General features: G+C 44.6%; 2 long non-coding RNA genes across 2 annotated transcripts in view; one reads left to right on the top strand and one right to left on the bottom strand.

The window, feature by feature from the left end:
• LOC109284395 (uncharacterized) overlaps window positions 1-26,031 on the top strand; it is a 37,147-nt gene that overhangs the window by 3,550 nt on the left and 7,566 nt on the right. The window contains exons 2-3 of the long non-coding RNA XR_009462947.1: window positions 11,493-11,626; window positions 20,767-20,872. This is a non-coding gene — a long non-coding RNA (uncharacterized LOC109284395). The remainder of the gene's footprint in view (window positions 1-11,492; window positions 11,627-20,766; window positions 20,873-26,031) is intronic.
• LOC132251125 (uncharacterized) lies at window positions 11,620-14,379 on the bottom strand. The gene is made up of 3 exons (XR_009462948.1): window positions 14,187-14,379; window positions 13,241-13,317; window positions 11,620-12,832 (listed from the first exon to the last, which is right to left on the bottom strand). It is a non-coding gene; the product is annotated as an uncharacterized LOC132251125 (long non-coding RNA).

Here is a 26,031-nt window from a genome sequence, read left to right on the forward strand (position 1 = left end):
TTCCTGTCCCCCTCCTATGCATGCACATTTACCCAGTATAACAGGGAATCCTGGCCCTGTTACTGAAAGGTGGCATGGCCCCTTCAAGGGCAGGGTCTTTGTAGCTTGGGCACAGGTAACCAGCAGCGCAGGGGCTAGGAAACAGCCCTGTGGGCAGGTCAGGGGAGTTGCATGATGAGAAGGGGGCTCATGCTTGGACTATATAAGACCAGAACCTACACCAATCAGGACAGCTAGTCCTGGGGACCACAAAGAATGGCGCCCATGGCAGTAGGGCCCTTGAAAGACCCAGAAATTAGGGTAAGCCACTCTGCAGACCCAGGAACGGGAATGCTACCTGGGGTGGAGAGGGAATACTTCTAACGGGGCAAGTGGCCTTTGTTTAAGTTAGCCCTCCTGTTCGAGTTCCAAGCCTTGGGCCCTGCTAGAACAGTGGGCGTTGGCTAAGGGTCCAGCCAGAGAAGAGAGGCAGAAGCTGGGAGGACAGAAACCTCAAGAATGGAACAAATGTCTGAGGTGGCCCGGAGGCTCAGGGACAAGTATCCTACCTGATTGGTGATTTAAAATGCCCACGAGGCATGGGGTGTGGTGTAGGGACAGACTGGAGCCACGCAATATGCCCTTGAGATATATAAGCTCGAGAGTCGACCACAGGTGAGACAATACCGTGGGCTGAACCTTGTATACCTCAAGGGCATATTGCATGGCTCCAGTCTGCCCCTACACCATGCCCCATGTCTCATGGGTGTTTTAAATGGTCAGTCAGGTGACACATGGCAGACAAGAAGGCAGAGAGAGACCCAGAGAGACAAGGCACAGAGAGAGCCTAGTAAATATGCAGGGGGCATCACAGTGCCCCTCAGGTGCCTAACCTGATTTTTACACCCAGAGTAAAAATCTTTCCTACTCTAATTAAGATCAAAAGAATATTTCCATCCTTCTAGAGGTGAAGATTTCTAATCCAGTACCCTAAAGATACTCTCTCACCTAATTTCTCCACAGTGAGATGGGTAAAACTCATGTCAGATGCTAGTTCTCAGATTGCTTCCCTTAATTGTGAACAGGTGACGAACACTTAAGTTAATCACTGCCTTACTAAACATCCTTGGCTAAAATATAAAAATATATACCAGCATGACACCAATGTCAAATGCCACAATTCATATAAACATAAGAACGATAAAGCTGAACGCGGCTTGATGCTACCTATATGTAGAGACTACACATGCCATACCAATAAAATAAACTCCAGAAAATGTGTAAAATGACCCACAAACACCTATATCATTGTAGGTTTGTGACAAGAAGCACCCAAGATCCTGAGCTATTTCAGTCTTCCAGTTCTTGAGCTTTCCAAACTAATCTTGCAATCTACTTTCTCATAAAATTATAGAAACTCCTGGTTTAGGGAGGAAAAGAACAGACTTCTTCACTATATTCTAATTGGTACTATGTGAAGCATCTACATGCATAAAATTAAAAGCTCCTAGTAGTAGGCGGCATCTCTGTCTGTCTTGCAAGACAACAGAATTGCGCCAAGTGAGGGGTCGGGTCACTGAACACCTGCGTATGGCTACAGAGCCCAATTCTTGAGTGACCATCCTTTCACCATTTATCACATATGAAGTTTGTCTCAAACAATTGTAAATGGTGCAGAGTTCTTCCTACGGTTTCTTCTTTCCTTTGCATATTATGGTTTTCTTTTCTCAGATGTCTTCATTACACACTTTATAGACTGTTTCCAAGTGCTTCAGTCCTCACAGCAATCTTCTCCCAGTCATTTGCCTCCATGTTCATTGCCTTCATAAAAGCTACTATCAAGGAACTCTCTCATCACTAACAGGGAAAGGTGGTGGGGAGGGTTTGATTTCAGTGTATTCATTTTCCATCTCAGTGGTTAGCCCATCTTGTGAACACAGAACTGAGTGTTATGCTGTTTGGACATTAAAGGTGAGGTAAAGGAAAGGAAGCAATCTTTTCAGAGAAAATATGAGATGGTGCTTGGATGGAAGTGCTTGGGCACTGCATTTAGTCTGGGGGTACAAGCAGGAGGCGAGAGGGGGTCCCTAGGGAAAAGGTGGATTCTCAGTAGAAAAAAAAAAAAAAATACCTAGAAAATTTCCAGAGAGTTTAAAAGTCTCCCTAAGCAATTTTAATAGTATTGTTGGCAAATTAATTTAACTTAGCCATAGATGTGGGCCTAGGGTGTGATTCTGATTGGGTGCAGAGATTATAAGTCTGATTGGTATCTTGGTTTTGGGTTCCATTTTGGAAACTGGGTGAAACAGACTGAAATGGAACTATTGTTTACCTGCCCATGATTATCTTCAAAATGTCTGTATTCCCCTCAGGGGAACTGGGTGGACAGAATTTGGGGAAGCATTGTTGGGGAGGGCAGGAACATGGCACCCAAAATTTGTAGAGCCAAGATATTCATGGGAGAAGGACTACTCCTGCCTCAAAGAGAAGTCTCCCCCAGCTCCCCCTGTAACTCCCTCCTAGACTCCACAGCTGTCATTTGCTTGGCACTCTTCCTTGTGCACAGTCTGTCTCAGCATATTGGCAGAGCGGGCCAAAACACTTCTGACAAATATTTTTTCCTGTCAAAATATGATGCTTTGTTGAAATCAAAATGTTTCACAGAACCATCAGTTGCCACCAGTTTCTCATTGGGATGCTCTCTCAAGGCCCCAGTGGAAGTTTGGGAGCAGAAAAACCTAGGAGTTATAAAACTTGGACAGCATAGATATTTGAGACCAATTTGGACTATGTCCTTGGCCAATGCCCTAGTTATGAAGCTGCAGAGTCAGACTATGGATAGACATAACTTTTTAAATTCCTTTAAAAGGGGCCAGTTGGTTGTGGCTAGAACACTTGGAAATACTGGGAACAGCTGTGCAAGGAAAAGTTTCTGAACAGAAAGAAGGGTGCCCCCATTTACCAGCTGATACATGAACAGAAAAGAATGCAACCAACTCTACTGCCACATACACATGCATAGGAGCATGACTCCTTCCTTCACATGGGTTCTCCACACCTCATTTAAACTGCACTGGACCTTTCCAGCTGGACAGTGCCTACAGCATGAAAGCAGAGTAGAAGCAATGAGAACTTTACTGTAGGTAACGCGGGAGCTACTTACAAAAGATTCCTTTGTTGCAATTCACAGCCCAAATACATTGTGATGCATAGCACATCCTAGCAAATCATTTAGGGCTCATCTAAAACTCCTGGAAAGCAATAGAAAGAATTAATTCATTTCAGGTGGCTTTAGAATAGGCCTCCAAGGCCAAAACTTAGCTCATTTGCAATCAATGTCAAGCTTTTTCAAACAAGCCAGGATTTTGAATCCTAAGCAGCCTTCATGCTATTGCACACTCATATTCTTTTAGACTGTACATGAGTTAATTATCATTTTCATATTCTCTTTGTAAAAAGTGGGTTATAATGAGATCTTCTGGTAGATGACTGATCACTTCGTTTTCACACAGGTCCTGTTAAAGAGAAAATAACTTCTAGTTTTTGCATAACGCTGCAACTCCCGCATCTCAACTCTGATGTTTTTATTGTGACCATGATTGCTATTTGGGTGCCTTCATTTGTTTGCTTTTAAAATAGATATTTTATGAGCAGGAACATTTCATAAAACACCACATATGGCAAATAAAAGCATTTACTTTTCCTTATGTGAAGCATTTTTTATAAAGATTTATATTCAAATGCGTCTTATCTGGCCAGAACACAGATGAAAAAATATGGTCTGAAAGGCTTCTAACAGACAATTTTTTTTCTGAAGACTTCTGCTCTGTATTTACCAGCTAATAGTTTACAAGCTTGTCTTCTTTCAGAAATTGAAGTTTTCAAACTCTTATGACTATTTCTTTGAAAGAAACAGCCCTCTAAAGAATAGATATTGCATTACACCACATCAAGTTTCATTATAATAGACTTATGAAGTCTATAAAGTAACATCCAACTTTGAAAGAACATTATTCTAAATGAACAGTTAATCATACACAAAAGCATTATGACCTTGAGAACGATAACTTGCTAGTGACTTATATTAACTAACTAAGAGTTCAGCTGTATGTCTTTTAATGAGGTAAAGCTCCATGACTCTTCAGAAGTTGTGACCCAGGACTACCTATAATTAATTTTAATTTACTGCCTATTGACTGATATTCTGGTTTTCATTATTAAAACTTAATGCTACAGGAAACATGGGTGGTACATCCAAAAGCACACAAAAGGTTCTCTTCTCCATCTTAGGAGCCACAGGGCTTCAGGCAGGAAGGTGCCATTCATCAAATTGAACAGATTTAGTATTCCAGCACCTGTTGATAAAACACATGTCTTTGTGGGTCCCTTTTTCTGCGGTATTCCTCAGTGCTGTAGATGCTCATGCTGAGGTCTCAAGTACGTTGGTTAGCTTCCTGTAAAAGAGGCCCCAACCCCTGTGACAGAGTGGGGCTAAGTGGTAGAATTAGAAGGCAGCAAGACTCCAGTTCGTAAACTGCAGGCTGCAGAGGCAGACTGTAGAGTTGTTTTCCTGCTAGTAGGGTACATACAGGCTTCAGGGGCAGACAGCAAGGCAGTGCAGTAAGCCCATTAATTAGCAAAGGAAGAATCTCTGTGCCCCAGTAGGGAAGGGGAGCCTGTCGACTAGAAGGGGGAGAACCAGTCAAGAGATTTAAAACAGAGCTCCAGACCAGGACAAGTCTAGACTGGCCCAAATTTTGAAGGGAAAAGGAGCTCTGTGCAAGCATTATAGTAAAAAGTGCATAAATTGTTTGTTGCACGTAATTTTTCTGTTTTTGCTATGTGGCATGGGAGTGGCTGATGGGGGAGATGGAAGATCCTGATTTGTATTGACAAGCTTTACCTGTCTAAGGAAGCATACAGGCAAAGCAGAGAAAATGTCCTAGATTTAGTTTTGGCCAAAGGGGATAACAACCTGGTGAGTGATCTGATGATAGAGGGTAACCTAGGCAATAGTGACCATGACACTGTCCCTTGCACTGTCCATCTTAGGGCTGGGAAATCTATCAGTAAGGTACAAATTCTTGACTTTAAAAGTCCACTGGCTAACCTCTTTGAGAACTAGTGGTGCTCAGGAGAGGTCCCAGAAGACTGGAAGAGGTCCAGTGTTGTGATAATCTTCAAGAAGGGGAGAAGAGGGGACCCAGGGAACTACAGGTTAATTAACCTGACCTCAAAAAATCAGCCTGGTCTTCAAGAGGAGGTTGGACAGATATCTGGCTGGGGTATTATGATCCCAGCACTTGTTCCTGCCCGGGGGGGAGGGGTCGGACTTTATGGTCTGTTCAGGTCCGTTCCGAACCTAAAAGCTATGAAGCTATCAATCCCAGGAAAAATCCTCAAATTTCTCAAGGAGTCCATATGTCATTAGTTAGAAGCCAAAATTCTGAATGACAACCAGCATGGTTTTGTCACGGGTAGGTCATGTCGATCTAACCTCATCTCCTACGACCAGGTTACTCACCGCCTGGATAAGGGAAATGAGGTCAATGTCATTTATTTGGAATTTAGGAAGACCTTTGACTTGGTGCCCCATGAGGCTCTCATGGTAAAACTAGGGGACTATGGGCTCAACAATTCAGCGGTCAGATGAGTGGGGAACTGGCTGCAGGGTTGGACCCAGAGAGTACTAATAGATGAATCTATGTCAACCTGGAGGAAGGTAGCCAGTGGGGTCCCCCAGGGTTCAATACTTGGGCCGGTGCTTTTCAACATCTTTATCAATGATCTGGTTGTGGGGGTGAAAAGCACACTGGCAAAGTTTGCTGATGACACTAAACTCTGGGGAAGTGCAGCCACTCATCAGGGTAGGCTGACGATCCAGGCGGACCTAGACAGATTAGTTAGATGGGCAGACTAGAACTAGATGATGTTCAACACTGAGAAGCACAAAGTGCTCCATCTGTGGAGGAAAAATCCACAACAAACTTGCAGGCTTGGCGGTGCTACATTAGCTAGCACCAAGTCCGAAAGGGGCCTGGGGGGTCAAAACTGACTATAAAATTAATATAAGCCACCAGTGTGAGGGTGCAGTTAGCAGAGAAAGCAATATGATGGCACGCATCAACTGATGCATCTCAAGCAAACTAAGGAAGTTATTCTCCTGCTCTACTCAGCATTGGTGAAGCTGCAGCTGGAGTACTGCGTCCAGTTCTGGATGCCACACTTCAAGAAGGATGTGAAGAAGCTTGAGAGTCCAGAGAAGAGCCACTCATGTGATTAGAGGCCTGAAGAGCAAGCCATGACGAAATGCTGACAGATATGGGACTGTTAGCCTAGAAAAGTGAAGACTTCAGGGGGATTTGGTGACAGCTTACAAATATAATCAGGGGAGAGCATCAGGGGCGAGGCAAACAGCTATTCACTGAAGTGCCCCAGGGGAAAACCAGAAGGAACAGTTACAAATTTGTAGAAGGTTTCAGACTGGATACAAGGAAAATCGTCTTCACAGTTCGTGTGACCAGACTCTGAAATAAATTCCCAGCGAGGGCGGTGCAAGCACCTACCCTGGAGATCTTCAAAAGGAGACTGGACTCGCACCTTGCTGGGGTTATTTGACCCCTGCAGTCTTCCCTGTCCAGGGCAGGGGGGCTGGCCCCGATGATCTCGTGAGGTCCCTTCCAGCCCTAAACTTCTGTGAATCTGTGGAGGCCACCAGGTGCCTGGGGAAAGGCACCTTGTGCGTAGTGAAGTGTGTTAGGGGTGACTGAGGCCTGGGGGCCAGAGTGGGAAAGACAGCCCTAGCTGGACTGTTGCTAGCTGAAGCTAAAGAGAGCCCCAAGTGGGCTTCCAGAGGCCCCTTATACAAATTCTCCATCAAGTCATGGTAGGTGAGATTAGGGAAGTACCCCTGGAAAGACTGAGTGACTAATGGGATTAGTGTGGCTGCTAAAGGGCATGACAGCTGCAGTTTGGAGATGCATCCTGTTATACTTCCCTTTTCTTCTACTTTTGCTTCCGATTCCTGGCCCACCCAGGGATGGTGTTCTGGAAGACAACAGGAGCTTGCTACTATTCTCAGTTTGCTCTTGCTTCTCCAGGCCTTTTCCTAAATCCAAGTGTCTATTTGGCTTCCACTGTAAAATTGCAACCTTAAGTTTGTCACCCAGCCACATTATTTAGTTCTTCTATAAATATTGAGTTGGGACCCTGATGTGATCTCATAACTTTAGAGGCAGAAACCAAGAGCCTAGGCCACTGGTTTTCAACCTTTTCAGATTCAGGGCCCCTTCCACAATTTTTCTAATTTGGTGGTTGCCCTCACTAAGAATCACTGTTGCACTGCTTCAACTTACCTCGGTGATTTTCAGTGAGGGCAATGCTACTCTGCCAGGTGCAGGTGCCATGCATTCCTCATGCAAAGCCAGGCCTGGAAGGTCTGCAGAAGGTGGAGCTGTTCCATGTGTCTGTTTCCAGGAGGTGTGCACAGAAACAGACTGGAAAGGGCTGCATTAGGGTTATTAGATAAACCCAGGAACAAAACAAAAAAAACCCAAAACAAACAACAAAAAACAAAAACAAAAAAACCCCCAACCACTGGCTTCTGTCACCAACACTTGATAGTTAGGCACCGTGCCTCCTGGAAATCTTGGTGTGTTGGGTGTACTCCTTTTGGGAAAGGAGTTTGCCATCTTGGAACCAGAAAAAACAACAAATTATATCCTAAAAAAAACCAAAACAAAAATACCCCCAAAACCAAACAAACTTCCACAATAATAATTTTTAAAATAAAATGAAAATATATTTTGTCTTGATTTGTGTACATTTGCACTGTGTATACAGAGGTGATTCCATAGTAGCTCAAAATGAAGTCTTACTCTTGTATATTTGGGGGGGAAGGGGGAAATATGGGGGGGTGGCTGCATGTATGTGTTAAGGTGTGTGCATGTAGCAGTGAGTAGAGCTCCCGCAAGAGGCATGCGGGTGTGAGAGTATGGTGGTGTGCACTCCCCACCAAGCTGGTCAGCACCTGCCCCTGCCCCCACCCTGCAACAGCTCCACACCTGCACACCCTGTCGCACCTCCCCACCACTGCAAGTTAGGCACAGCCCCTGCCTGCCTTGCACCTGCTCCACACCACCTGGCCATGGTACGTCCTGCTGCCCCTTGGGCACGTAGTGGAGCTGGGATGGCTCTGTGTCTGGACTGCCTTTCTAGGCAGCCCAGGTGGCAGCAGCTCCTTCCGCCTGCTGCTGCTCCCAGCCCCGCAGTACCAACAGGAACCTGCACTGCACAGCCCTGACTCAGCACACCCTGAGCCTGCTCCAGACTCACCCATCCAGGCTGAGCAGCAGCAGTGGTGCTGGGCAGAAACTGTTGTTTGGTGTAGGGGGAAAGCAGCCCTTTCCCCTTGCAGCTGCTGGGCAGTTCTAGGGGCAACCACCCGGAGCCCACACCATACATCACCAACACCTCTGGGCTGCCTTGCATCAGCACTGCCTCTGGGCTGCCCAGCGTGGCAGTGGTGAGAGTTCAAACTCTGCCAGTCAAGGCTGTGTGGCACAGGTCCCCACTGGTACCATGGGGCTGGGGGCAGCAGAGGTGGCAGCCAGAAGGTGCCACTGCTGTCCAGGCTGCCTAGAAAGGCATTCCTGCCACGGAGCCCTGGTGCATGCCTGGGGGGGGGCGGCAGAATGCACCATGGCTGGGTGGAACCTGGGCCAGGCAGGACCAAGGGACCCGCTGCAGGATGAACAAAGCCCCTCCATGGACCAGATTCAGCGTGCAGGCTGTATTTTGCCTACCCCTGCACTAGATGCATTTGAATAAAGACTAAAGAGTATAGCTACTGACTGAAATTTTGTACATTCTACATTTGGGCAGCACAGATGACAAAATCATGTGCCACACTACTGAAAGTTTCTCTTTCCCACCAGAGAGTATCCAAACCCCACACACTCTCCTATAGACCTTTTTTAAACTACTTCATGAATGTCTGCTAATGAGTCTGAAGTTAACCTACCCTTCATTGTGCTTGACTTAGCTGAATGGGTAGATGTACATGCTCTACAGATTTCTGGGCAGTGTTTCCAAAAATGCAGATCCAGTTTTCTGGTATCAGTTAACTAGATCACTATTAAAAAAAAAAGAATCTGATGGGGAGAACTGAAAACCAGTCTCATCAACACATTGCTTTCTGACCCGAGGGTGGCTCCCTTCCACCCTTAGCTATGTACAATAACTGTAACATTCCCAGCCAGCAGTTGTATGTCATTCACCTCAGAACTCCTTCCTCAACACTACCATTCACAACAAGACCAAACCCCTTGTGGGCCAACACCCAGTGAGAGCAGAAGAATATAAAGTCTGTTTGGCTGCCAACCATGGTCCCAGCAGTAAGCCAGAGGGTACCCAGGTGGTTTTGCCACTGACAAGTTCTGCACTTCCTGGTGCAGTAGTTCTTGTTTTTTGTCCTGCAGTACCCTGCTGTGCCTGTGCCAACTAGGACCTTCATACTGCTTGTAGATGTCCGCTGTTTGGTGCTCCTCTTTGGGGGTTTTGATTTGCAATTTAAGGAAAAATATAAGGCTGCTCCCTCTCTCCATTTAAAGAATCATAGTGTTGGCAGAGACATCAAGAATCATGCAGGATTTGCTATTCTTAAATCATCCCCTGCAAATGGTTCTCTCTAAATTCTCCTTGAAAGCCCCCAATGAAGGAGATTGCACAACTCCTGTAAGTGGCTCATTCCATGGTCTTCCTATTCTTACAGTTAAGAACTTTTTCCCGAAACTTTAAACCCATTGCTTTGTGTGTTCCCCATTGTTCCCCTACCCTCTGTGGCAGAGAACAATTATTCTCCACAGGGCAGCTTTAAGTATTTGAAAGCTGCTATTATGTGTCCTCTTGACTTTCTTTTTTTAATCTAGTTAAGCATACCTTACAACTTGTTTTCAAGCCCCTTCATTATCTTTGTTGCTCACCTTTGGATCCTCTCTAGTTTGTCTGCATCTTTCTTAAAATGTCGTACTGAAAACTGCACCCAGTACTACCCAACCTGCTTGGCACCAGCTAGAGTGGTACCATCACCTCCCATGTCTTGCAGTGGTTCAGTTAATGCAACCCAATTTTTGAATTTGCTTTTCTTGTGCCAACATCTCATTGCTGATTCATGCCAAGTCTGTGATCCACCATAAAGCTCAGATCCTCCCAAATACTGCCAGGCCAGCTTTCCTATTTTCTCATTAGTTTTTCTTCCCTATATCTATTAGTAATCAATTATGCACCCACCCAATCTAGCCCATGTTTATTCCATGTCCTTATAAGAGTGGCATTTTGGACTGTGCCAAAAGGTTTTCCAAATCCAAGTACATGTCTGCCACATCTCCTTTTATCTACCAATGTGGGCTGTCCTATCCAAGAAGGACGTTAAGAACAAATCCTATCAAGCCATCTTAACAAACCCATGTTGGCTAGACTTGTTCACCCTTTCATTTGCCAAATGGCAACAACTTAACACTCAGCTAAAGATACAGCAGCATTGTTTGTAGCAGTACTGTCAGCATTAAGTATTATACCTTTCCCCCTTTGGTTAATTGGAAAATGAACCAAATGTTTTTTTACTGCCCAACATCTCAGGATGGCCAGGCAGTCTGCCATTTGTGCAGGTGTCCATGTTGGTCTGCCCACCCAAATCCTATGTGCAGCCATGGGGCCATTACTCATAGTGTGCTTACAACCAACTATCTGCAGAGTAGAGGGTGGGAAAGTACCAAAGGACCATGGACCATTCTTCCTTCACAAGTCATTTTTCCATTCTAAGTTTCAGGAACATGTCAAGGTGCTGCCAAATTCTCTTCCGCATCTTTCTGAGACAGTAGTGGAGTCTCCTTGCTGTTTGCCCTTCCTTTTCCTTTTAGTGAATCTGTACAAAAACACTATACAGCAAAGGAGATAACTCATTTTTTCCTCCAGCAAGGGCGAGTTATTTAGTTTCTTGATTTGCTGTGTAAAGTCCCCTCCAAAGGGGTATATATTTACTTGAGAGGGCTTTTTTCCCCCCTGACTTTTTCCCCCCTCTGTTCCTGGAGCATGTACAATCCACTGCTGCATATGATCATCTATACTGAACTCTTTGCTCTTGGATGCCATGCTACTATGTGATGAGAGCAGTTTTAATTACTTCTGGTTTTTGCCTTCTACAGGTTTTTTTAAATCTAGTCCTTAGCACTTTTAAATGAGCTGTTTCACAGTTCTTGCTTTCCACAGTTGTTTCTTGTGTTTTCTACAGTGGCATATTATTCCAGCCGGGATTGCTGCTCAGCAGAACTCTGTTTCAAGTTGGAACAGAGCAAGTTCTGGATAACAGCTGGGTCACTTTCTAGTGAAAATTTAGGCCGTGGGACAGATTCTAATGTACCTGGTATCTTGACCCTTTGCAGTGGCAAATGTCACCAATTTAAATCCTGCAGTACAGTTTTTCCTCCCTTCAATAATTGTTTGCTATGGATCAGACTTATTTCAGATCCTGAGCCTCACCTGATAGGCATCTTCAAACGTGGAGTAACAGATGCGAACATCCACATCAAGAGCTGCCAGACATACAGCTGTGATGATTTCCTTCCAGAGGTCTTGCTTTTTGCCACAGGTGAGTCCAGGAGAGAAGTGAGCGGGGTGTGGCCCATCCCCTCTGCACTGTGGGCTCCTGCCAGAGCTCAGCTTATATGTGATCTTGGAGAGCTTCCACCGTTGGTATGGGCTCTTGCCAGCGCCACTGTCTTTCACATGGCTCTGAAACCCAGATGAGCACTGCCACCCCCAAATTCAGCACAGGGATGGTGAGTGGGGGGAAAGCAGAAGGGGGCAATGGCAGGGACACATCCTTTGGGCTTCAGACCTGTGCAAAAGCAAATGGCTCCAACCAGAGCCTGTACTGACCAGCTGGTGAGCTCAGAGAGTACCTCTGCATTCCCCTGAATCCACCCCAGCCTCTCATCTCCTTTCCAAGCTGCAGTTCAGTTCTACCTTCGCTGAGCGGGAAGTACAGCAAATCAGAGCCAGGAGCCAAGCCACAAAGCCAGCAGCCTCTTCACCTATGCTGCTACTCTTCCTCTCAAGCCTGAGTTTCCAGTTCCTCCTCCATCACCATCACACACACAAGGCATAGCAACTGCCAGTGCTTCTCCTGTCCTCTATGGGGAAGCTGTCCCACCTAGTTTCACCTGTGACTGATCCACTGAGGCTCTGAATTCAGCCAGGAATTGGTTAGTAGCTTGGAGATGACATGGTCTTTGTAAAAATCTAGCAAAGAGCTCTCCAATTCAGCTAAGCTACAGGGAAGACGAATGATTCTGCAGGAGCCTGCAGTCAAAGGAGACTTGGTTCACATGTGCCATCAGGCAGAGTCTATGGAGTATAATCTTTTAGCAAATAGCTTCTGCAGAAAATCCTGGGTCAGTTGAGATCTGGGGCAAGGCATGTGCAAGATGCTGAACCTGTCAATTAGTTTTATTTAGGATGCCTGTAACAGGACAGTGTTTTTTGGTTCCTGGGCTGGTTTACACACCTATTGATTTCATTGGTAGCATACAGACTGCATGGTTAGGCCCAAAGTTTGTACACCAAAGAGACTTAAGAGGGCTAGTTCAGCATGTATAAAAGGGTCTTGTCAAATAAAATATTACAAGTGCATTCCTGTAAGCCAGTTGTGCCTGCTGGAGCCAAATCTACGTACTGAAGACTTGGAAAACAAGTGACCTTACGAAGTCATTAAAACTTAAAGTGTTCTAAATCTTTTATTTATGCTTCTTAACTCTATTGTAGTCAGTTGCATTTTGGGGATCCCATGCTGTACCTGCAAACAGTGCAGAATATGAGGTTTAATAAAAAGTGGCTTCACGTTTTGTAAGAAAGACTAAGCCTTCCCATTTCAATTTCTAGATAAGTTGCTTTGAATTTTCCATATACATGAATATAGAAAAAAAAAAAAATAGACCAAAATAGACTTGAAGCCAAAGTAATTAACTGTGGAAATCAAATTAGGACAGGAACCATTGCTATCAAGGCCAGGTTGATAGAAAAAAAAAGAACAGTTCTCATCTTTTATCCTTATAAATCAGATATACTCAAAAGGGTTATTGGTCTTTAAAAATAAACTGGAAACTAAGCTAACAAAAATCAGTGCTAAATTTATGCTGTTAAATATAACCAATATAATTGTTGGGACAGAATATATATTTTCAAGACAATTGTGCAGCCTTACCAGCTACTGCTGTGTTTAACTCTTCAGGGAGCCATTACACCAGTAGCAGAGCCATTCCACCCATCTGAGAAAAATGCCTTTTGTGAATCCAAGAAGGAGACATAAGAAGCTGCTGCATCCTTTAAAATTGTGCAGTCTACATTCCTGATGGTACTCATCTCAAATCACAAGTTGCTTTAGAGCCAGGGAAAGAAGCATCGTCCCACCCAACATATCCTTCTAGAGTACTCTGAATAGCTGATGGCTATCACAGCTTCCTGACAGGGAGGTGGTACAGGTTGCCCTCCCTAGTGGCATTTTAGTGGCCTATGAGGGGCACCCTTGAAGTCCCTTAATGCTTCACTTCTATCTTTCATCTTGTATCCTGCCCTTACTCATCTGTCACATCTTGTAAATATTATTTAGATGTTCTTACAAGTGGGAGATTGCCTATTGTACTTCTCTGTTGGGGTTCTCAGCCACCACAGGCTTTGCCCCCCTGTCTCTCTCTAGAAAGGCCTACCAGCCTAAACCCACCAGGTAGGGTTTGACTTTGAGGATCTAGCTCCTTAATCCTCTCTAGGCCCATGGCCCTCCTTTTGCTTTCACTATGGTGCCAGGCCTTCTGGCCCCCTTACACTCTCCTCCCCTGGATGCCAAGTAGTTGGGTGTTCTGCCTCCTCAGGCTTGGCCCTCTCATAGCTCAGGCTACTAGCCAAGATCCCCCCACTAGGACCCAGCTTCAAAATCCTGCAGCCAGCTCTGAGCGACTGGCCCTACATGGCTGCACCCTCTACTGCACTAGGCCCTTCAGCTTTTTATGACTGCATCCCAAGGCACTAACAAAGCCTCCTCTTCCCCTACAGCCTCAACCACAAGCCACCAGTCTATCAGTCAAAATACAAACAGTAAGTCCATGGGCAATAACCACAAAAAAATAAATAAAGGCAGCAATATGCCAGCTTACATTTTTTCATGGCTCTGTGCTCCTGCTTCCCACCTCCTGTTATGCTTCTCCTTGTGGGACTGCCACAGCTTCTCTAGGAGTCATCAGTTCCCCCTACAGCAGCTAGACAGGCAGCCAAACCCCTCTATGGAGCACTTATACACAAACTCCCTCCCCATTGACTGCTGCCCAAGACCTGCTGCTAAGTCCAGGGCTTTTATAGTTCTGGCCAGCCCCCTTCCAGTCACCTGACTAGCCAGCAAGGTTCAGCTTTTAACCCCTACCCTGCCAGCAGGCTGTGCCTGGAAAGTTCTGGTCTTAAAGGGACTGGCCTGCTTTCTGGTAACAGGGCTAGGGTTCCCTGTTACAGGAGGTAAACATTAGAATTTGGGTTGTTTCCTGGACAAGTATGGCAGAGAGCCATAGGTTCCTGCCCATTCAAGATCAGTGAGAATTGACTCCTGAAACACATGTTTAGTTTTACAATGAGAGAGGGCTTCTTTAGTGCTCTGCTTAAACTTGTGAACCAAATCCTATATTTACTTTTCCATGTTGCCTACATTACAGAAGTATCCAGATGTCCTAGTTGATGAGATCAGACCCTGCTATGCTAAATGGAAGTGGATCTTGTCCGAAATAATTTACCATTTAAATTGACAAGACAAAGAATGGAGAATTAAGACTGAGAGACTGACTAACCTGAGGTCACACAGAAGCCCTGTGCAAGAAAGAGAACTGAACTTCCATCTTGAATCCTGGTTCAGTGCCTTGGTGCCATTCCCCCATAGGGCATGGTCATCTGAGTGTATCAAGAGTAGAGGAACTGGACTTTTGCCCATGGAGCTACCTCTTCATAAATGCAAATCTTTGACAGGTGCTATGTTGACATAATTACTTTTAACTCACATGATCTCACCAAGCTCTGGAATTAAACTTACACCATTATTTATTTATTTATGGAAATTACCTGCTTCAGGCTGGGTATTATGAAAATTATTGGTGTTTTTCTAGAAATAAAACTGTAAACAGGCTAAAATGGGGATATTCCTTCCTGGTGATTTAGTGTAGTCTCTTTAAATAACTAAAGTCATACGTATTCACAACACAGCTTATAAGATTCCAATTTAAAAATGGAAAAACTGGGCTCTGTGACCCAGCTACAAATCTTATTCTCCAACCTTCAACCCTACCTTGGTCATAGATTCATAGATTCATAGCTGTTAGGGTCGGAAGGGACTTCAATAGATCATCGAGTCCGACCCCCTGCATAGATAGGAAAGAGTGCTGGGTCTAGATGACCCCAGCTAGATGCCTATCTAACCTCCTCTTGAAGACCCCCAGGGTAGGGGAGAGCACCACCTCCCTTGGGACCCCATTCCAGACCTTGGCCACTCTAACCGTGAAGAAGTTCTTCCTAATGTCCAGTCTAAATCTGCTGTCTGCTAGCTTGTGGCCATTACTTCTTGTAACCCCCGGGGGCACCTTGGTGAATAAAACCTCACCAATTCCCTTCTGTGCCCCCATGATGAACTTATAGGCAGCCACAAGGTTGCCTCTCAACCTTCTCTTGCGGTGGCTGAAAAGGTCCAGGTTCTCTAGTCTCTCCTCATAGGGCTTGGCCTGCAAGCCCTTAACCATACGAATGGCCCTTCTCTGGACCCTCTCCAGGTTATCCGCATCCCTCTTGAATTGCGGCGCCCAGAATTGCACGCAGTACTTCAACTGTGGTCTGACCAGCGCCCGATAGAGGGGAAGTATCACCTCCTTGGATCTATTCGTCATGCATCTGCTGATGCATGATAAAGTACCATTAGCTTTTCTGATGGCTTCGTCACACTGCTGACTCATGTTCATCTTGGAGTCCACTAGGACTCCAAGATCCCTTTCCACTTCCGTGCCACCAAGTAGGTCATTTCCTAGGCAGTAGGTATGCTGGACATTTTTCCTCCCTAGGTGCAGCACTTCGCATTTCTCCTTGTTGAATTGCATTCTGTTGTTTTCTGCCCACTTGTCCAACCTGTCCTGGTCTGCTTGCAGCTGTTCCCTGCCCTCCGGCATGTCCACTTCTCCCCATAGCTTTGTGTCATCTGCAAACTTGGACAGAGTACACTTCACTCCCTCATCCAAGTCGCTGATGAAGACATTGAAGAGTATCGGTCCAAGGACCGAGCCCTGTGGGACCCCACTGCCCACACCCTTCCAGGTCGAAACCGACCCATCCACTATGACTCTCTGGGTGCGACCCTCTAGCCAATTCGCCACCCACCGGACTGTGTAGTCAACCAAGTCACAGCCTCTTAACTTGTTCACCAGTATGGTGTGGGATACCATATCGAAGGCCTTCCTGAAGTCTAAGTAAATGACATCTACCCCTACTCCTGCATCCAGGTGTTTTGTAACCTGGTCATAAAAAGAGACTAGATTAGTCAGGCATGATCTGCCTGCTACGAACCCATGCTGGTTTCCCCTCAGCATAATTTGTCCTGCCGGGCTCTCGCAAATGTGAGCCTTGATAATTTTTTCAAAGACTGCCAAGGATGGAGGTGAGACTGACTGGCCTATAGTTGCCCGGGTCCTCCTTCCTACCCTTCTTGAAAATGGGGACCACATTGGCCCTTTTCCAGTCCTCCAGGACTTGGCCCGTGCGCCACGAGCGTTCAAATATTCCCGCCAGTGGCTCTGCAATGATGTCGGCCAATGCCTTCAGTACCCTCAGATGGAGCTCATCAGGGCCTGCTGACTTAAAGGCATCCAGTTCCTCCAAGTGACTCTGCACCATCTCAGGGTCTATGCATGGTAGTCTGGTGCCTTGCTGCTGACTCTCTACAACCCCAGTGAGAGACTTGTTGTGCCCCTCACTTAGGAACACTGAGGCAAAGAACTTGTTGAGGAGTTCAGCCTTGTCCCCCCTGTCTGTCACCAATTGCTTCTGCCCATTTAGTAAGGGTCCTATTCCACCCTGGGCCTTCCTTTTACTCCCTATATATCTAAAAAACAATTTTTTGTTATCCTTTACTTGGGATGCCATCCTCAGCTCCATGGTAGCTTTGGCCCATCTAATTGCCTCCCTACAAGCACGAGCAGAGGAGGTATACTCCTCTTTGGTAATCTCTCCCTGTTTCCACTTTTTATGTGTCCCCCTTTTGGCCCGGTGGCTGCCCTGGATTTCTCTGGTCAGCCAAGGAAGCCTCCTGGCCCCTTTCCCTCTTTTTCCTCTCATTGGGATCGTCTCCCTCTGTGCCCGAAGGATCATTTCCTTAAGCCACAGCCACCCTTCCTGGGCTCCCAGGTCAGATCCACCCTAATCCCCATCCATGTAAATGTGGATGAAGGCAAACATAATTTTAAATAAAATAACTCAGACAGGAAAGACTTTCAGCATCTGCTCACTGTGGGAGGAAACAAGTAGATTAACAATCTTCAGAGTAGCAGCAATGAGTATATAAGGATGGGTTATTTATACAGCTCTTATTTTTTACATGCAGATTTCCAGTCCAGAGAGATCCTGTGCTACAAATGAAGCTAGACCAGCTGTCATCTGATCAGTTATCTTCTTTGCAAGTGATAGCATCTTTTTGATGTAACCAGGACAGGTTAATGAGGAACTCCACTGATCTGTAGCTTTTTCTTTCGGCGAGAAAGCAAAATAGTACTCTGTAAATGAAGTGATACTTCTCTTGCATGTGAAAGACAGGTTTCTCATTTTAACTTCCTAGTTTAGCTTACTCTGTTCAGTTGCCCATGATAATGTACACATTGGGGGTTGTCAGAATAAGAAATGTGAAAAGCTAGTAGCATAATTTTCCTTTCCCCATAGCAAAGATTTGTTTCTGACTTTCCTAGGTATGTGACCATATATACAAACTTAATTACCTGATATATTTGAAATTTCATTTTATCTTCCAGAAGCAAAATCTGATTTCTGTATTTCAATAAAAGGTTGAAAATTTTGCCTGTGGGAAACTGGAAAGCTGCAAACAACTTATAAGGATGCTTTTTGTAACCACCAATGTTCCCACTGCATACTGAATATTGAAGATATTGCTGTATATGTTGCTAATTTTGTAGAAACTTAAAATACAAGTGGCCTGACTCTTCCATTACACCATTTTTATCAAAATGCATTGCCATTGATTTGCAGTGTAGTTATGCTGGTATAAGATTAGCATGTGGATTGATGAATCAGCCCTACAAAAAGACTTGCTGCTATTCGGCAGTGTAAGTACTCTCTATACAAAAGATTTCACTTATAAAATTATTCATAACAACTAAGAAAGGATGAGAAATACTCACTTCTTTATTAGCTGCTAGATTAATAATGATGAGTTTTCATTAGAGCTGAAGAAAACATTGGGAGATTTAAAACTCTTGATACTTTTTCTTTGAAGATTTCTGAAGTTTATGTGGCAGACAAGGTTCTTTGGGTAAATCTGCTATCTTTTATTAGACTAACCAAATAGTTGGAAAAATGTTTTCATAACAAGCTTTTGGGTTTAAAAACCTTTCATCAGGCTGAGGAAGCATCTGCAGTTGGTATGTGCTCTTCCAACTGCAGATGCTTCCTCAGCCTGATGAAAGGTTTTTAAACCCAAAAGCTTGCTAAGAAAATGTTTTTCCAACTATTTAGTTGGGCTAATAAAAGATATCAGATCACCCAAAGAACCTTGTCTGCTTATGTCCTTAGATCACCATGGTTACAACCTACACCCCTGAAGTTGATATTTATTACTCTCACAAGATGGGAAACCAACTTTCTTGTTGGCAGACCATTGAAATGCAGAAGTTGCACCATCTTAAACTAATGGTATATTTGATCCATGATTTTTCCTATGTTGTATATACATAAATGCAAACTAGTTCAATACCAAAGATCCTTTGAGAAGATCATCAAGGAGCACATCTGTGATGGGCTGGCATCGGGGATGATGCTCAAGGGCAACCAGCACAGTTTCATTAGGGGCAGGTCATGTCAGACCAACCTGATTGCTTTTTACGATCAGGTCACAAAAACATTGGATGTAGGTGTTGCCGTGGATGTAGTCTTTCTGGGCTTCAGCAAGGCCTTTGACACTGTCGACCACCCCATCCTCATTAAAAAACTAGGCGACTGTGGCATCGATGCCTACACAGTCAGATGGATTGCAAATTGGCTGAAGGGTCGTACTTAGCGGGTGGTGGTGGATGGGTCATCTTCGACCTGGGGGGAAGTGGGCAGCGGAGTCCCCCAGGGCTCGGTCCTTGGGCCCGCACTGTTCAATTTCTTTATCAGCGATGTGGATGATGGGGTGAAAAGCAACCTGTTTAAATTTGCTGATGATACCAAAATTTGGGGTGAGGTATGCATGTCAGTAGGGAGGGAAAGACTGCAGCAAGACCTGGATAGGTTGCAGGGGTGGGCTAACAAAAACAGTATGAATTTCAATATGGACAAGTGCAGGGTGCTGCACTTGGGCAGTAGTAACCGGCAGCACACTTACAAGATGGGAAACTCCCTTCTTGAGAGCACGGAGGCAGAAAGGGATCTTGGAGTCATCATTGACTCCAAGATGAACATGGGCCAACAATGGAAAGTCATGGTCGGCAGGGCCAACTGGACCTTATCGTGTATCCACAGGTATATCTCAAGTAGGGCCAAGTTGGTGATCCTCCCCCTCTACACGAGACTGGTCAGGCCACAGCTGGAGTACTGTGTCCAGTTCTGGGCACCACACTTCAAGAGGAATGTGGACAACATTGAGAGGGTCCAGAGGAGGGCCACCCACATGATCCAGGGACCAGCAGGGCAGACCCTACAATAAGAGGCTATGGGACCTGAACCTGTTCAGTCTTCACAAGAGAAGGCTGAGGGGGGACCTGGTGACCATCTATAAACTTACTAGGGGGGACCAGAAGGGTTTGGGGGAGAACTTGTTTCCCCTAGCGCCCCCCGGGATAACAAGGAATAACGGCCACAAGTTGTTGGAGAGTAGGTTTAGATTAGACATCCATAAGAACTACTTCACAGTCAGGTTGGCTAGGATCTGGAACCAACTTCCAAGGGAAGTGGTGCTGGCTCCTACTCTGGGGGTCTTTAAGAAGCGGCTCGATGCCTACCTGGCTGGGGTCACTTGAGCCCAGTTTCCCTCCTGCCCAGGCAGGGGGTCGGACTTGAAGATCTACAAGGTCCCTTCCGACCCTACTTCTATGATTCTATGATCCTGGGAGAGGTTTTTCAAAATGGTAGTTTGGTTCAACTCTGGTCTCTCCCAGTCTTCACTGTGAGTGGAATAGGTCGGAGCTGTGTGTTTTTGAAAATCCCACCCAATATTTTTTATGCCATTTCCTCCCCAGGGTTTTATAATGAGGCATGACAGACTATACAAAAATTCCTGACTAGACCCTGGGTTTATTGCCAGATGATGATAAAATGGCTTAAATTTTAAGCCATTTTAAATGGCTTAGCCATTTTAAAATCCTTATTTTAGAAGCTACTGAATAATGGAAACATTTTTTGATCAGGGATCTGCACTGTGTTACCTGGACCTAATTATGTGTTTCTTAATATTGTGCAGGTATCTACAGTATTTAGCATTTTGAGCATTTTGCTTATTCCTTCCTTCAGAAAAGCCATAGAGAGCTGTTTTTCCCTCACCCTTCATTGACTGCTCTTCAATGTGGAGTATTCCTCTTGTCTCTTCTGTGTCACTGGTATCTTGCCACCAACCCTGGTAAGTTATGATCTTTGCACTCATTTCTGTTTGCCTCCTTATTTGTTTTCTGAATCCTGGGCCTTGATTGTGCTTTAAATTTGGGCCTGTCACTGTTTTTATACTTCATTTTCTGTTCATATTTAATCATGAAACCATTTTAGTATTTGACTCTCCTCCTGAAAAATATATTCAGATCTGTCATATGAACTTTTAGCCACCCTTCATGAACAGAGACAGAATTAATTTTTACTGACAATATATCAACAGTAAATGTCAGTAACTTCCTACTTATGCTTAACAGCTTATTCTCATTGTCTGCTATAAAATCAAAAGGGAGAAGAAGTAAGCATTATGCATCCTCATTTCCTTCACTATTTTTAACTCATTCACTAGCTCAGAATTACTTACAGGTGGACCTTTTCAATTTTGTTAGAGTTTTTTATTGTTTCTGACATCAGATATTTCCCCTCACAATAAACCACTGTCTTCAAAGCTGTTAACTTTATGAACTCTTGCTTTATTATTTTTTTTGTTTGTTTACATTGTTTTACTGATGCCTCAGTGACATACAAATTTTGTTCCAAAATCATGAGATCATTAAAGATTCTGCAGTGCTCAGTGTGAGGGCAAAATGACAATGAGGTATCCTCGTCCAATTTCCTATCAGGACATTCCCCAATACATACATATGGGAAGAGGAAAATGGGAGAGGAACCTTATGTTGGGTGATTATTCTTTGGCAGAAAAAACTGAATCTTAGTAGTTTCCCTTGAGACATGTGACATTCTTAATAGAGACCCATGTCTCCTTCTCAACTTGTAGACTTCTTGCTATTCTAGCAGCATTTCTGGCTACTCTTTCCTTTAGGCAGCTTCCTCTGAAGATTTGCTACAAGTGGGTTTTTTGAGTGTCTTCCTTAGAATTTTCACATTACTGTAAGCCCTCTGGGATAACACGGCTAGGTTATCCCAGTGCTAGGGCCAGTGCTAGGTTGTTTGGGGATAAAGTGTAATCAGGTATTTTCATATTGCAGAGCCATGCTGTATCTGGACTCTGGTTAAATGTTGATGCTGGCCACCTGTTTTAATATTCTTGTGTCTCATTTCATTCTTAATATTCCAAATTCAACTGGAGTTAAGTTTCTTCTTTCAGGCCCTCTGTGTATTATGACTTGTGAGACTTTGCCTATCTAACTTTGAGCTGCAGAAATAGCTGAAACATATGTGTTGTTTCAAAAGTAGCTCTGATGCCATTGTGATGCTGTTATTGGCTATGTCTATATTGGAGTGCAAACCCTGGCCTACCTCTGTTCTTCCTATGCCACTGCAAAAAGCTATTAGAACTACACGTGTCCAAGAAGTAGCTAGCTTTTCTTCTTTCATTGTCTTAACTATGCCGCTAACATTATCTAATTATTTAGTGCTTCAGGGGCTGCTTGTGTCAGGTGTAGAGCCCCATAGCAGATTCAAAATGTGTGCATGTGTGTCCCACTCATGCTTTCTCTTTACATGGAGAAAACAGATGGCTAAGATGGCTTCTAGACCATCCTACAACTCCCTGGGAGTTCTTAGGTCAGCTTCTTTGGAAAGGTCTTCTGTAAAGAGACCAGAGATGTATCTGACTATCTCAACTTCAGCACCTCCCTCAGTTCAGGGCCCAAGTTTGAACTTCTCAAAGATAATGACTTATGGAAGTGAGCTTCCACCTTGGCAACATCTGGCATAGTAGGCTCCTTCAACACAAACAGCTCCAGCTCTGTGCCTGACATTGGTAAAAAGACCCCTTTTAGGCCCCAGAATTTGAATCAACTGGGATAATCAGTGGAGCCAGGCTCCTAGATCTCCTCAGGCCTCTGTTTCAAGCTAGGAAGAGGAGGATAAAAAGAGTGCTCCTCCAATGATTCCCATTACTTTTGGAAACTCTTTTCTGAGCAGTCTCTTTTCTGCTGTTCATGTCAACCCCATCTGAGACTTCAGAGCTGAGTCACTTGGATATCTCACCAGTGTTCATACTTCCATCTAAATCCTGCTCTGTTTCAAGGGTTCTCTAATGAAGCTTTTGACAAGACCTTATTAAATCCTCTCAGTTAAGTTGGATAGTACTGGCCTAGACCAGGCCACAGTTAGGTGGCTCAGCGACTGATCCCAACAAGTCTTAATTGATGGCGTGGCCTCATCCTGGAAGGCCGTCTCTAGTGGTGTACCCCAGAGATCAATGCTTGGGCCCATGCTGTTTAATATTTTTATTAATGACTTGGACGAGGGAGTGAAAAGTGCAATAATTAAGTTTGCAGATGATACCAGACTGTGGGGACAAGTGGGCACATCAGAGGACAGGTCAAGAATTCAGGAAGACCTTGACAGGCTGGTCCCATGGGCTGAACAAAACCAGATGAGGTTCAACAGGGACAAATGCTGGGTCCTTCATCTGGATAGGAAGAACCCTCACCATATCTATATGATGGGTGGTGGTTCATTGGCTGGCACTGCATCCGAAAGGGAGCTATGGGTAACAATAGACCAGAAGATGAATATGAATCACCAGAGTAATGAAGTCGCAAACGGAGCAAATAGAGCTCTGGCATGCATCAGCAGATGTGTCGCCAACAGATCCAGAGAGGTGCTCCTCTCTATTCGGTGTTGGTGAGGCCACAGCTGGGGTACTGCATCCAGTTCTGGGCACCACGCTTCAAGAAGGATGTGGACAAGCTCGAAAGGGTGCAGAGAAGGGCCACCTGCATGACCAAGGGCCTGGGGGACAGGCCCTATGAGGGGAGACTTTGGGATCTGGGACTGTTCAGCCTGAGCAAAGGAAGGCTGAGAGATGACTTGATAGCCGCCTACAAATATGTCAAGGGAGAGCATCGGGACCTAGGTGAACAAGTTTTCAAAAAAGCCCCTGGTAAGATGTGGACAAATGGACACAAGATAGTTGAGGAAAGGTTTCAGCTTGACATAAGGAAAAACTTCTTTTCTATGTGGGTAACTAGAGTCTGGAACACACTTCCAGGAGAGGTGGTGCAGTTGCCATCTCTGGCGGTTTTTAAGAGGAGGCTGGACAAATACCTCATTGAGCTCGTTTGAGCCCCATTACCTCCTGCCCATGGCAGGGGACCGGACTTGATGATCTTATAGGTCCCTTCTGGTCCTTCTTGGTATGATTCTATGATTCTTGCAGTAGTTTTCATCTGGTGTCAATGCCAAAGGTCCTTGAGAAGCACAGGGATTCCTTCAGAATCAGCTACACATGCTCTTCTGATTGGCTGAAGAGTCTAGCTTGGAGCCTTCAAAACTACTACAGCATTATGTTGAAAGCAATGATCAATAAGGACATCAATGTCTCTTCTGGTGCTAGAGGCAGCTCCTTTGGTACTAATTGCTCTCCTGACAGAGGTCTCATTCTAGGTGCAGCCTAGATTTTTCCAGCTGGATTTTTCTAGGGTACAATCCAGTGGTTCCAACATTGCTGCCTACTTGAGAAAGCAGCATTTATGTGACAGTTGAGAGTCCTTCAGAAGAGATGGAGTAGTCAGTAGTACATCAAATGTGTAAATCAAATGGGGCTTTTTTGCTGGTCCCAGGGCCATCCCTGGTGGGGGGGACGGGGTGTGAATCAGGGCAACCTCCCTGGGCCCTGCACTTTGGGGTTCCTCGCGCACAGTGCCGTACAGGGCCTGCCATGGTTCTGCTGCCACTGCCGGCTTCTACGGGCAGTCATCACCCTCCTCCCACCCTGCCACTGCTGCCGGCTTCTGCGGGCAGTTGCCACACCCTCCCCCCACCCTGCCACCGATGCCGCCACTGGCTTCTGCAGGTGGTCACCATTCCTGCCCCCCCGCCCCGCCCTTGCACAGGCTGATATGCCCTGGGCCCCACACATCCCTAGGCTCTGGCTGCTCCCACTGCTCCCTTCATTAAACAAAAACTATTCCAAATGCACATAAAGGGAATTCATCATGAAACATATCTGCCCCTCTTTTCAATATTATGGTATAGTGGATAAAAAGCATGGCCACTTTTCCTGTGTTCCTAGCTTAGCTCAGTCTAACAGAGTATTTGGTTTCCTTCAGAGTTCTCTCTACTATTGTGAGAGAGGCATTATTGCATCTATTGTGCCCTTGGAAGGTCAGCATTTTTTTTAAAATTGTAACACACCTCTGTTCATTCTAGTCTGTGCAATTAAGAAATTGCCAGAAGTAGAAGAATGGTTATGCTTTGTACACATACAGGCATAGTTTGTATGGTATTTTCAGCCAAATTTTGGCCTAACCAATGCTATTTTTAAAGCCACACTCTTTATCTTAATTTGGAAAAGATTTTTTATTTTTTAAGAATTTCAGATATATGTAGTTCTTGTTGTTTTATTTTTTAAGAACAGTGGGCTTTTTGTGGTAGGACATAGCAAAGATTAAAGCTGGGTTTCATTTGGTCAAAAGGGTCCTGCTATTTTGTTTAGTGAGAACAATGTTTTTTGTCAAGAGATGTATGGTTGAAGTTGAGTTTACATAGTTATAGAAGGGTTATAAATTGTAAAGTGGAGGCAGTGGTGGATTTAGACTTTTTTAAACTTCGGAAAAGACATGTAGGAAAATCACCCCAGAATCCTGAAAGCATCCTATGATCACCTAAGGACAGAGTGGCCATTCAACCTAAAGCAGTTGTTACTTAATCAAGATAATCATTTAAGTAACTGAGTTATAAGTTATCTAGATCTTGCATTCACTTTGTTTATAAATTCTGCATTTTAATTAATAGAATTAATTTTGTCTCTGTGTCAGCTGAAATAATCTTATAAAATAAGATAAAATAGAAGGAAGTGGTAAGAGCTTGGTTACTAAAGGGAAAACATTAGTTTAACCTGGGCTGAGAGCAGCTTCTGAAACACCTGTTTTCAGCCTTGGCCATTTTCAAGGGTCCTAGGCCAAACTGTAGCAAAACCTCCAGTTTTTATTTTTTTAAATTTAAAAATACACTCCTTCCCCTTCCCCTAAGTATTTCTGACTTTCTCTCTGCCCTGTCTATCCCTTATAAGTGATTACAAGTAATACTAAGTAAGTTAAGTTCTTTTACTCCCACATAGTAATAAGCCCCTTTTTATATTGTAAATAGTGTTCTATTACATTTGTATTGATTTTTACTGTTTTATATTGTATTATATTATGTTCCTATTATTTTTGT

The sequence above is a fragment of the Alligator mississippiensis genome, chromosome 1 (genome assembly GCF_030867095.1).
Source record: "Alligator mississippiensis isolate rAllMis1 chromosome 1, rAllMis1, whole genome shotgun sequence".
Taxonomy (NCBI): domain Eukaryota; kingdom Metazoa; phylum Chordata; order Crocodylia; family Alligatoridae; genus Alligator; species Alligator mississippiensis.